We start from the raw sequence: 8,513 nt of genomic DNA, 5'->3' as shown, positions 1-8,513 counted from the left end.
ACTATGAGGTATAGGCACCATTATTATCCCCATTTTATAAATGAGGAACTAAGGCACAGCGAGCCTAAGTAATTTACTCAAGGTCACATAGCTGCAAAGTGGCCAAGCCAGGATTTGAACCCAAGCAGGTTGTGCCCAGAGCTGGCACGACCGTCAACACGGCTCTGTGTCCACTGGCTGCAGAAAAGATCACTAATAGATGGGTACTTGGGAAAGCAGATGTGTCCTGAAGTCATGAGGTTCTCCTAAAGGAGGACAGAGGTACTCCAGGTTACAGACTGAAGGAGGTCCCTGGGAGAAATTAGCCGATCACTGCGTTACCTAAGTCCTTGATACATAGTAACTTTTTAATATAATTTTTTTAAGTTTATTTATTTGTTTTTGAGAGAGAGAGCAGGGGAGGGGCAGAGAGAGAGGGAGACGGAATCCCAAGCACGCTCTGCGCCGTCAGCACAGAGCCCGACATGGGGCCCAGACCCGCAGAACAGTGAGATCATGACCTGAGCTGAAATCAGGAGCTGGATGCTTAACTGACTGAGCCACCCAGGTGCCGCCATATTATTTTTGAGTACGCTTGACAGGTTTCTCTGCCTGCTGCGTGCAGGTCTATTTCTCAGGGAATGTGGCCCCCATCGATAACCAGAAAGTCCCTAAGTGTGTGTGTGTGTGTGTGTGTGTGTGTGTGTGTTAATGTTTCCTTGAAGTATAACGTACATATAGAAAGGTGCGCAAATTCCCCCTCACACCCCCTTCCAGACATCACCCCTGCCACCAAGGGTAACCATGGCCTTACTTTTAAAGAACATGCATTGGTTTTTTCACCTTGTATCAGTTTCCCAGAGCTGCCATTACAAAATACCACAAACGGGGTGGCTTCAAACAATCGTGTCACAGTTCCGGAGGCTGGAAGTCCAAAATCGAGGGGTCGACAGAACCATGATCCCTCTGAAACCTGGACACCACTCGTACTGGATTAAGTGTCTTCCCTACTCTTTGCACCTGCGACCACCCTATTTCCAAATAAGGTCACAAGTTGAGGTGTTGGGGGTTAGGACTCCAACGAGTATGTTTCTTCGAGGGGACACAATTCAACAACTCATAACAGCATCCAGAAGGAAAATGAAGTGGTACGGTATGAAGTCTTGTGGCTGGCTTCCTTCGCTTGGTGCGGCTGGCGAGATTTGTTCATGGGTGTCATATGTCCTTGTCGTTAGTTTGCTCTCGTTGCTGTATCGTATTCCATTTGGTGCATATAGCATCATTTAGCTATCCATTCTACTGTTGATGCGCATTTGGGTAGTTTCCTATTTGATGCTAGTTTGAGTTTCCTATTTGATGCTAGGGTTGCTCTGGATATTCAAGTACGCGTATTCTGGCTAACTGACGTGTGCCTTCCTATTGGTGTCTGTGTGGGGCTAGAATGGCTGGGTCACAAGGCAGGCGTATAGTCACCTCTTGTAGATACCGGCACACGGCATTCCAGAGGGATTTGACCAACCTGCCCCTCACCAGCAGTGTCTGAGAGTCCTGATTTCTCCCCCGCCGGCACTTGGTATTGTCCTTCTTTTTCGTTTTGGCTCTTCTGATGAGTGTGCGTTGATGTCGTGCCATGTTGTTAATTTGCTTCCTTTTGTTTTTCATTCCAGCTTCACATCTCTCTTTGATCATCTTGTTTACTTCCTGGTCTCTTCATCGCCCGTTACCACAACTAGCATCTCAAAATCCCTTCCTTACAGTCAGATGTCTTGATCTACAGGGAAACCAGTGTCTTTCCCCATTTATCACCCTCTTACAGAAGGATTTCTCTCGCAGCACCTTTGAACAGCCTCCGAACTCATGTTGCAAAAGAATCCATGCCTGTTTGTTGATTATTTGGGTGTTTTTTAATGCCTTCAGAGCACAACTGGAACATGAAGTTGGAGGGCAAGACGCTTGCCATAACAAATTTATAGAGTCTGTAGTGCATACAAATCTACTTGTAACAAAGTAATCCCCCAACTTTGCTCTACGGCTGTCTTTCTTATTGTATGATTGTTAAATGCATTTCATGGTGCACTTATGTTAGAGTGTCAGATGGCTAATGGAGATAAAGCAATTCCTGAACAAAGAGGCTGGATATGAGGAGGCAGCCATCCCCTGCTTAAATTGCTACCACTGGCCCCCTTTCCTTCCTTCTGCCCCCGCTGTCTAAAATGTAGCAAGTTTGCATCTACTGTGATTTTACAAGGAAGCAAAATGGTATCCTGGAAAATAAAGGGCCGAGGGGAGGGTCAGTCACCTGAACTCCAAGCCCCGTCCTGCCACTTGCTGGCGATATGAGAGAGGGGCAGGGAGCTGGGCAGATGGGCATCCTTGAGGAAGCAAGTGACTCAGCAAGAGTGGAAGGAGTCAGGGCCAGAGACCAGAAGCCAGTGAGGGATTTACAGTTTTTGTTTATTCTGGGCTTGTTCCCTTTTTGCCCCATCGTGTTCTGTGAAGTCTCTTGGAAGAGGCAAGTCTGTCTGGGGTACATTCGGGACTTGGGTTGGAGATATAAAGAGGAGCCACCCTCTCTGGGGCCGTGAGTTACTGTGGCCTAAGGGTCCTGGCTTCTCGGACCAGCTTCTTCTCTATCTGCAAGTGTCACCAGCTGGAAGTGATAGAGAAGGAAGGGCAATCACCTACCAATTCTCAGTTTTGAACCTGTATTGTTTCCAAAACTGGCCTCGAATAAGTCAGACTCTTGATACTTGACATTTTTTTAATGTTTATTTATTTTTGAGAGAGAGAGAGAGAGACAGAGCACGAGCAGGAACAGAGATGAGGGAGAGGGAGACACAGAATCCGAAGCAGGCTCCAGGCTCCCAGCAGTCAGTGCAGAGCCCGACGCGGGGCTCGAACCCACCGACCGTGAGATCGTGACCTGAGCCGAAGTCAGATGCTTAACCGACTGAGCCACCCAGGCGCCCCGAGATTTGATACTTCTTGACTGTCCCAGAGCATTTGGTATGATAGAGATCGCAAGGAATAGATCCTAACCTGGCCCCTTATGGACTTTTTATTAAGCATTTACCAAGAACGTTACATCCGTGAAGGGAATCTCAGAGCCATCCACACCCACCCACAGGGCTGACAAATGAGGACTGCCAAGCCTTAAGGTGAGTGAAATGAAGACTTCCCTCCATGGGCCCAACAGACCAACGCCAGACCATGATCGTAACAGAGAGTTACACTCCTTCTGCCATTTACCTTGGCTTTAGCTTCCTGTCTGGAAACAGCTGGTCTCTGTGATTTGTTTAGGTGGGATTTCCCCAAGCATTGTGTTCTTGTATTTATCTTCCAACGGCGGGAGAATAATTGAGTCTGAGGAGAAGCTGCGTAGCAGTGACCCGTCCATGGAGGAGGGCATTGGAAGGACGGTTTGCGGGCTTGACTTGAGGTGCGGGGCCAAGAGGGAATTGCGGAGAGGTTGACTGAGGAAGAGAGGAACCAGAGAACATTTAGGCTTATCTGTGGCTTGTTTCAACTCTAAGAAATTTGGTGGCTATGCAAGGAGCATCCCTTGAAGGGAGGGAATGACTCAGGGCCATTGTCATATTGTGGCTGATAGAATAAGGTGGAGAATGAACAACTGGGTTAACTTTTCAGCCTACAAACCGAGCAGTGCCCACCTGGCGTGAGACGGTGCCAATTTTCTCACTGACATTTTCCCGCGATTAACTCAGTGATTAGTTAAGTGGACTAAGTTGTAAGAATCTACGTTTGCGTTTTCCCACATGGGAATGAGTAGAGTCCTTTTCAGTTAGACACTGCTATCGAGAAGCATTTCTTTCTTTCTTTCTTTTTTTTTAACCCTAAACCGGCAAGAGTTTGTTTGTCCCTGTTCTACTCATCCACCGTGGACAATGGTGGCCACTCTGGGCCTCTAGTATCGTTACTGGAACAACCAAGAAAAACCACTGATATTTTCTGAGTCGGTCACCAATCTAAGAGCTTGCGGTAGATGGCATGGTGGTTGCCAACTCTGCACCCCTCCACGTAGCCACGCCTTTTGCCATGTGACTTGGTGGTGCCTCCCCTCTCCACTGATAACGGAATCGTCCCTGCGACTTGCTGTGGCTAAGGAGATCCTGGCAGACGTGATGCTCACAAAGGCTTGAAATGGACCGTGCTCTCGGGCTTGCATTCTCGTGTGGTGGCTGCAGCCCCTTTGTCCCGGCCTCGGAATTAAAACATGTGGAGCAGATTTGATTGCTCTCCTGTAGCAATACATTCAAGCCCAGCTGAACCCGAAGCTTAAAGTGGACCCACTCAGCAGAGCCTAGCCTGGGTCCCCTGGTCCACAGACACTGTGGACACATAAATGTGAGACGGGCTGGTCGTTTTGTTGGTCGTTGAGTTGAGGATGTGTAGTAATAGCTGAAAGTCCCAGAACTGCTGTTTTAATGTTTGTTTTATCTATTTTGAGAGAGAGAGCGCGCAAGCGGGGGTGGGGGGGGGCAGAGAGAGGAGGGAGGAGGGAGGGAGGGAGAGAGAAGCCCAAGCAGGCTCTGCACCACCAGCACAGAGCCCGACGGGGGGCCCGATCTCACGAGCGGCAAGATCGTGACCTGAGCTGAAGTCGAGAGTCAGACCCTCAGCTGACTAAACCACCCAGGTGCCCCAAAAGTCACAGAACTCCTTAAGCACTTTTCCCACTTAACTCAATAATGCCATACTCGGGCCCTCCTGTTATTCCCATTTGAAAGATGTGGAAACTGATTCTTAGGTTAATGAACTTACTCAGGTTCACGTTGCTGAGAAATGTCAGAATGGCAGCTCAAACACAGGTGTGTGGGGTTCCAAGGCCTGTGCTGTCAGCAACTATGTTTTCTTTATCAAGTACAAACCTACAGGGTCTAGGGCAGAGAGAGAACAGATCCCTTCTTCATTTCCTATGCCACTTAAATGTCAGCCAGCTGCCTTGCTGTTTCCGTATCACCGGACAACTGGAGACCCTGAGGTACAAAATCTCCCCTCTTCTCCCCAGCAGATGGGTCCTGTGCTTAAGGAAACTAGAGCTTACAGTGCTGTCGACTTTTCAAAGTTTGGGGAAATTCTTTGATGATGTATTGGCTTATAGAATATTAGCCATTTACTTATGAAGAGATGGAGGGGTGAGGAGTTTATATCCCCTGGCAGTTGAAGGTCAATCGGAAGAGATGAGGAGCCTCTGGATCCTTAATCCAAATCAGTGGAAAACTATGATTTGTTTTACAATATATCCATTTCACTATGATTTTCTAGGAATTTGGGGAGTATGTAAAGCCACTTGGCTTTACTTTTATTGGCTTAGCATGGGGGCTTTGGAGACAGATGACTGAATCCAGTAACTACATGAATAAGTTACTTAACCTTTTAGTGCCTCAAGTTTTTCACCCACACAACGGAGATAATAATACTTCTGCCTTCTGATAAAATGAGGTAATGCACATAAAGTACTTACTGAACACACTATTTGGCTTTAAGATGGTTTTGGCTACAAGTGACAGAGATCCTGAGTCAAAATGGCTGAAACAATTAGGAAATGTACAATCTCACATGGTCTGGTGAGGGAGGAGAGTTCCCGGTGTGATGCAGGATATCCAGGGCTCTGGCCCTGATAAATCAGCCATGCTGTGTGTGTGGTTTTTCTCAGGTTGGGCCCCGTAGACACAAGATAGCTCCTGGCCCCGACTGGAGCAGTGGGATTGCTTGTCCGTGGCCAGTGGAAGAGAAAGAACAAACCACTCTCAAACATGAAAAAAGGAAACTTCCTTCCTTTAAATCTCATCGAGCCGACCTTCGGTTACTGTCCTCCCCCTGAATCCGTAGCAATTGCCGGAAGAGTGTTCTGTGGCAAATGGATTTAGCTTGGGTGTGCGAACCAACCCGGAGAAAAGAGGAATGGATTATGGTGATTGATCCACATGAGTCAGGATTCATCTATGTTGCTGGAGGTAGGGGCCGCCTTCTCCTAAGTTACATGGTATGGGTGGGGAAGGAGTGGTTACTTGAACAAGAGCAAGATCTTACTAGAAAAGAGGAAGAGGGGAATCGATTTGAAGACATTCAGCAGTGGGGACCACAGCAGACAAAGTAGGCGCTTGATAATTGCCAGCTTTGCTGTTCTACTTTTGCAACCAAAAGTTATTTGTTTTTTTTTTTTTTGTCAGTCAGATTTGGTGTTTTACAACAGGGCAACTGATATCTGGCTCTTATCCACACGCTGAAAGACAAATTTGGGAACTCTGGAGTGACAAATTATTTACATTGAAAGCTTGTCTCGCCTCTTCTTTTTTGGAAATTCATCTACCTGGAAAACATGGTTGGTCTAAACTCCATTCTTCATGTCAATGTCACCTTGAAAAGGCGAAGTTGATCGTGCACAGCAACTTTTCCCTCCTTGGGCCAAGCAATATTTTCCTTCAAAAATATTATACTTCAACAGTTTTTGCACAAAACCTTGGCACTCTATGGTGGACATCTATTGTTTCTGCCCACCCACCTACCTTTCCCTTTTTTCCATGTCCTATCGGAAACCTATTCTATGTGATTTGGGTAAAGCTGACCTCATCTACACACACACACACACACACACACACACACACACACAGGAGCCAGGTTGAGCAATTGGAAAACATCATCTCTTCCTTGGCTTGAATGAACAAGTATCGAAGGAGCCACAGCTAAGTCTTTATATATAAGCCAGTGCCTGGGAAATGTAGTTTATGCATTCTCTTTATTTACATCCAGAGTTGACATGGTTTCCATCAGTCACAGGTTCTGATTATCTTGATTAGTTAGCTCTGTGAACTACTCAGAATTTCTCTAATAAAAACTGCTGTGGAAACAAAAAACTGCTCTGGGATGAATTGCGGCTCCCCAAAATACGTATGTTGAAGCTCTAACCCCTCAGTGCGATTGTATTTGGAGATAGGACTTTTAGGAGGCAATTAAGGTTAAATGAGGTCGTAAGGGTGGGATCCTAATCGAATAAGACTGATGGCATTCTAAGTGGGAGAGAAGAAGAGGTATCTCTCCATAGACACACACTGAGGAAAGACCATTTGACCACACAGTGAGGAGGCAGCCATCGGCAAGCCAAGAAGAGAGTCCTGACCAGAACCAACCATCCAGGCACCGTGATCTCAGACTTCCGGCCTCCAGATCTGTGAGGAAGAAATTTTTGACGTTTAAGCCACCTGGCCTGGTACTTCATTATAGCAGCCTGAGCAAACTGAGACAAATATCATGTTCCTTCTTCGGTATCAATGTCTATTCCTTGCCAAGCAAATAAGTCCTCATTTTGGAGTGGCAAAGCCGCTGGTGAAATTGTCACCCCCGTATCTTCAGATACAGGCAGTATGCCTACGCACACCAACTACTGGGCTTAGTGGGAAAATATCAGGATGTCGTAGTGTGGGGGCAACTCTCTGTGGCTTTCCCCAAGGTCTTACAAGAAAGCCTATTCTATCTGGAAGCCAAAAAGGAGGAGCATATATTTCTGGCTAAAAAGCATGATCCAGAGCCTTGGTAGAAGTGAAAAAAGTCCTATTTTATGCTCCACACTAAAGTTAGAGCTCACTAAGGCAAGGAGGAGGGAAGCACAGTGGGGGATAGAATTGGTCCCAGGAAGAGATCTGCGGAAAATGGGAAAGTCTTGGCTCCTTCCAAATATCTCCAGATGAGTACTCTTTGCCTGACAAAGGTAATAATTATCCTCGGTGTAATGAGTCATTCACTCAAATTGAATGGAAGCTTTGAACTTGGAAGCAAGGGGCAGATTAACTGGGCTTCATAACCAGGCTGCTGTTTCTATTGCTGAAATGCTGAGGCCCAAATGGAAGCTGTTAGATTAAGAATGAGGGGTTACCTGCTCGCACACTGAGACTAATTATGAAACAAAAGGTGCCACAGGGCTGGGGTTCGGGTTCAAGCACCATAACTCATCAAGGCTTTCGGCTTTGATTAGGGTCGCCACTAGGTTTGTGGGGGCACCCCCTCAAGGCACGTTTTGGAGGGGGAATGGGGGCGAGCGATAGGTACAGGTTAATGTTTTCAACGTGCTACAAAGTTCGGGGGCTCGTGCCAGGTGTAGTGATTTATTGGTGAAGATTTAGGACGATGAGTGTAGAAGAGACGCTTAGGCATTTATTCACTGTCCAATCAGTGCCTGTAAAGATTCTTCCGGGTGTCCCGGCGTCATCTCTTCCTGTTTCTGATCCAGGAACCATTCTTTGCGTTCTTGGTTGCCAAACGTGTCACTTCTGGGTAATTTCGTATGTCTCGCTACAAGAAAAAGGTAGCACTACTGTTATTACTCACAATAGCGGAGCTCTCCGGAACCTGTTTGTATGGAATCATGCAGATCTTCTTGCCTTTTCAGTTCCCTCATACCACTCGTTCCATCTATGCAAAGCTGGTTATGGTGCCCAGGATGCTGCATCACCCACAGTGCCGCCAGGAACGCTGGCTTCCAGTGACTCTCCCAAAGGTCACCGCTGTGTTTCATT

This window comes from Panthera onca, chromosome X (genome assembly GCF_046562875.1).
Source record: "Panthera onca isolate mPanOnc1 chromosome X, mPanOnc1 haplotype 2, whole genome shotgun sequence".
Taxonomy (NCBI): domain Eukaryota; kingdom Metazoa; phylum Chordata; class Mammalia; order Carnivora; family Felidae; genus Panthera; species Panthera onca.
The sequence above is the reverse complement of the archived record's forward strand: the minus strand, read 5'-3'. Positions refer to the sequence as shown.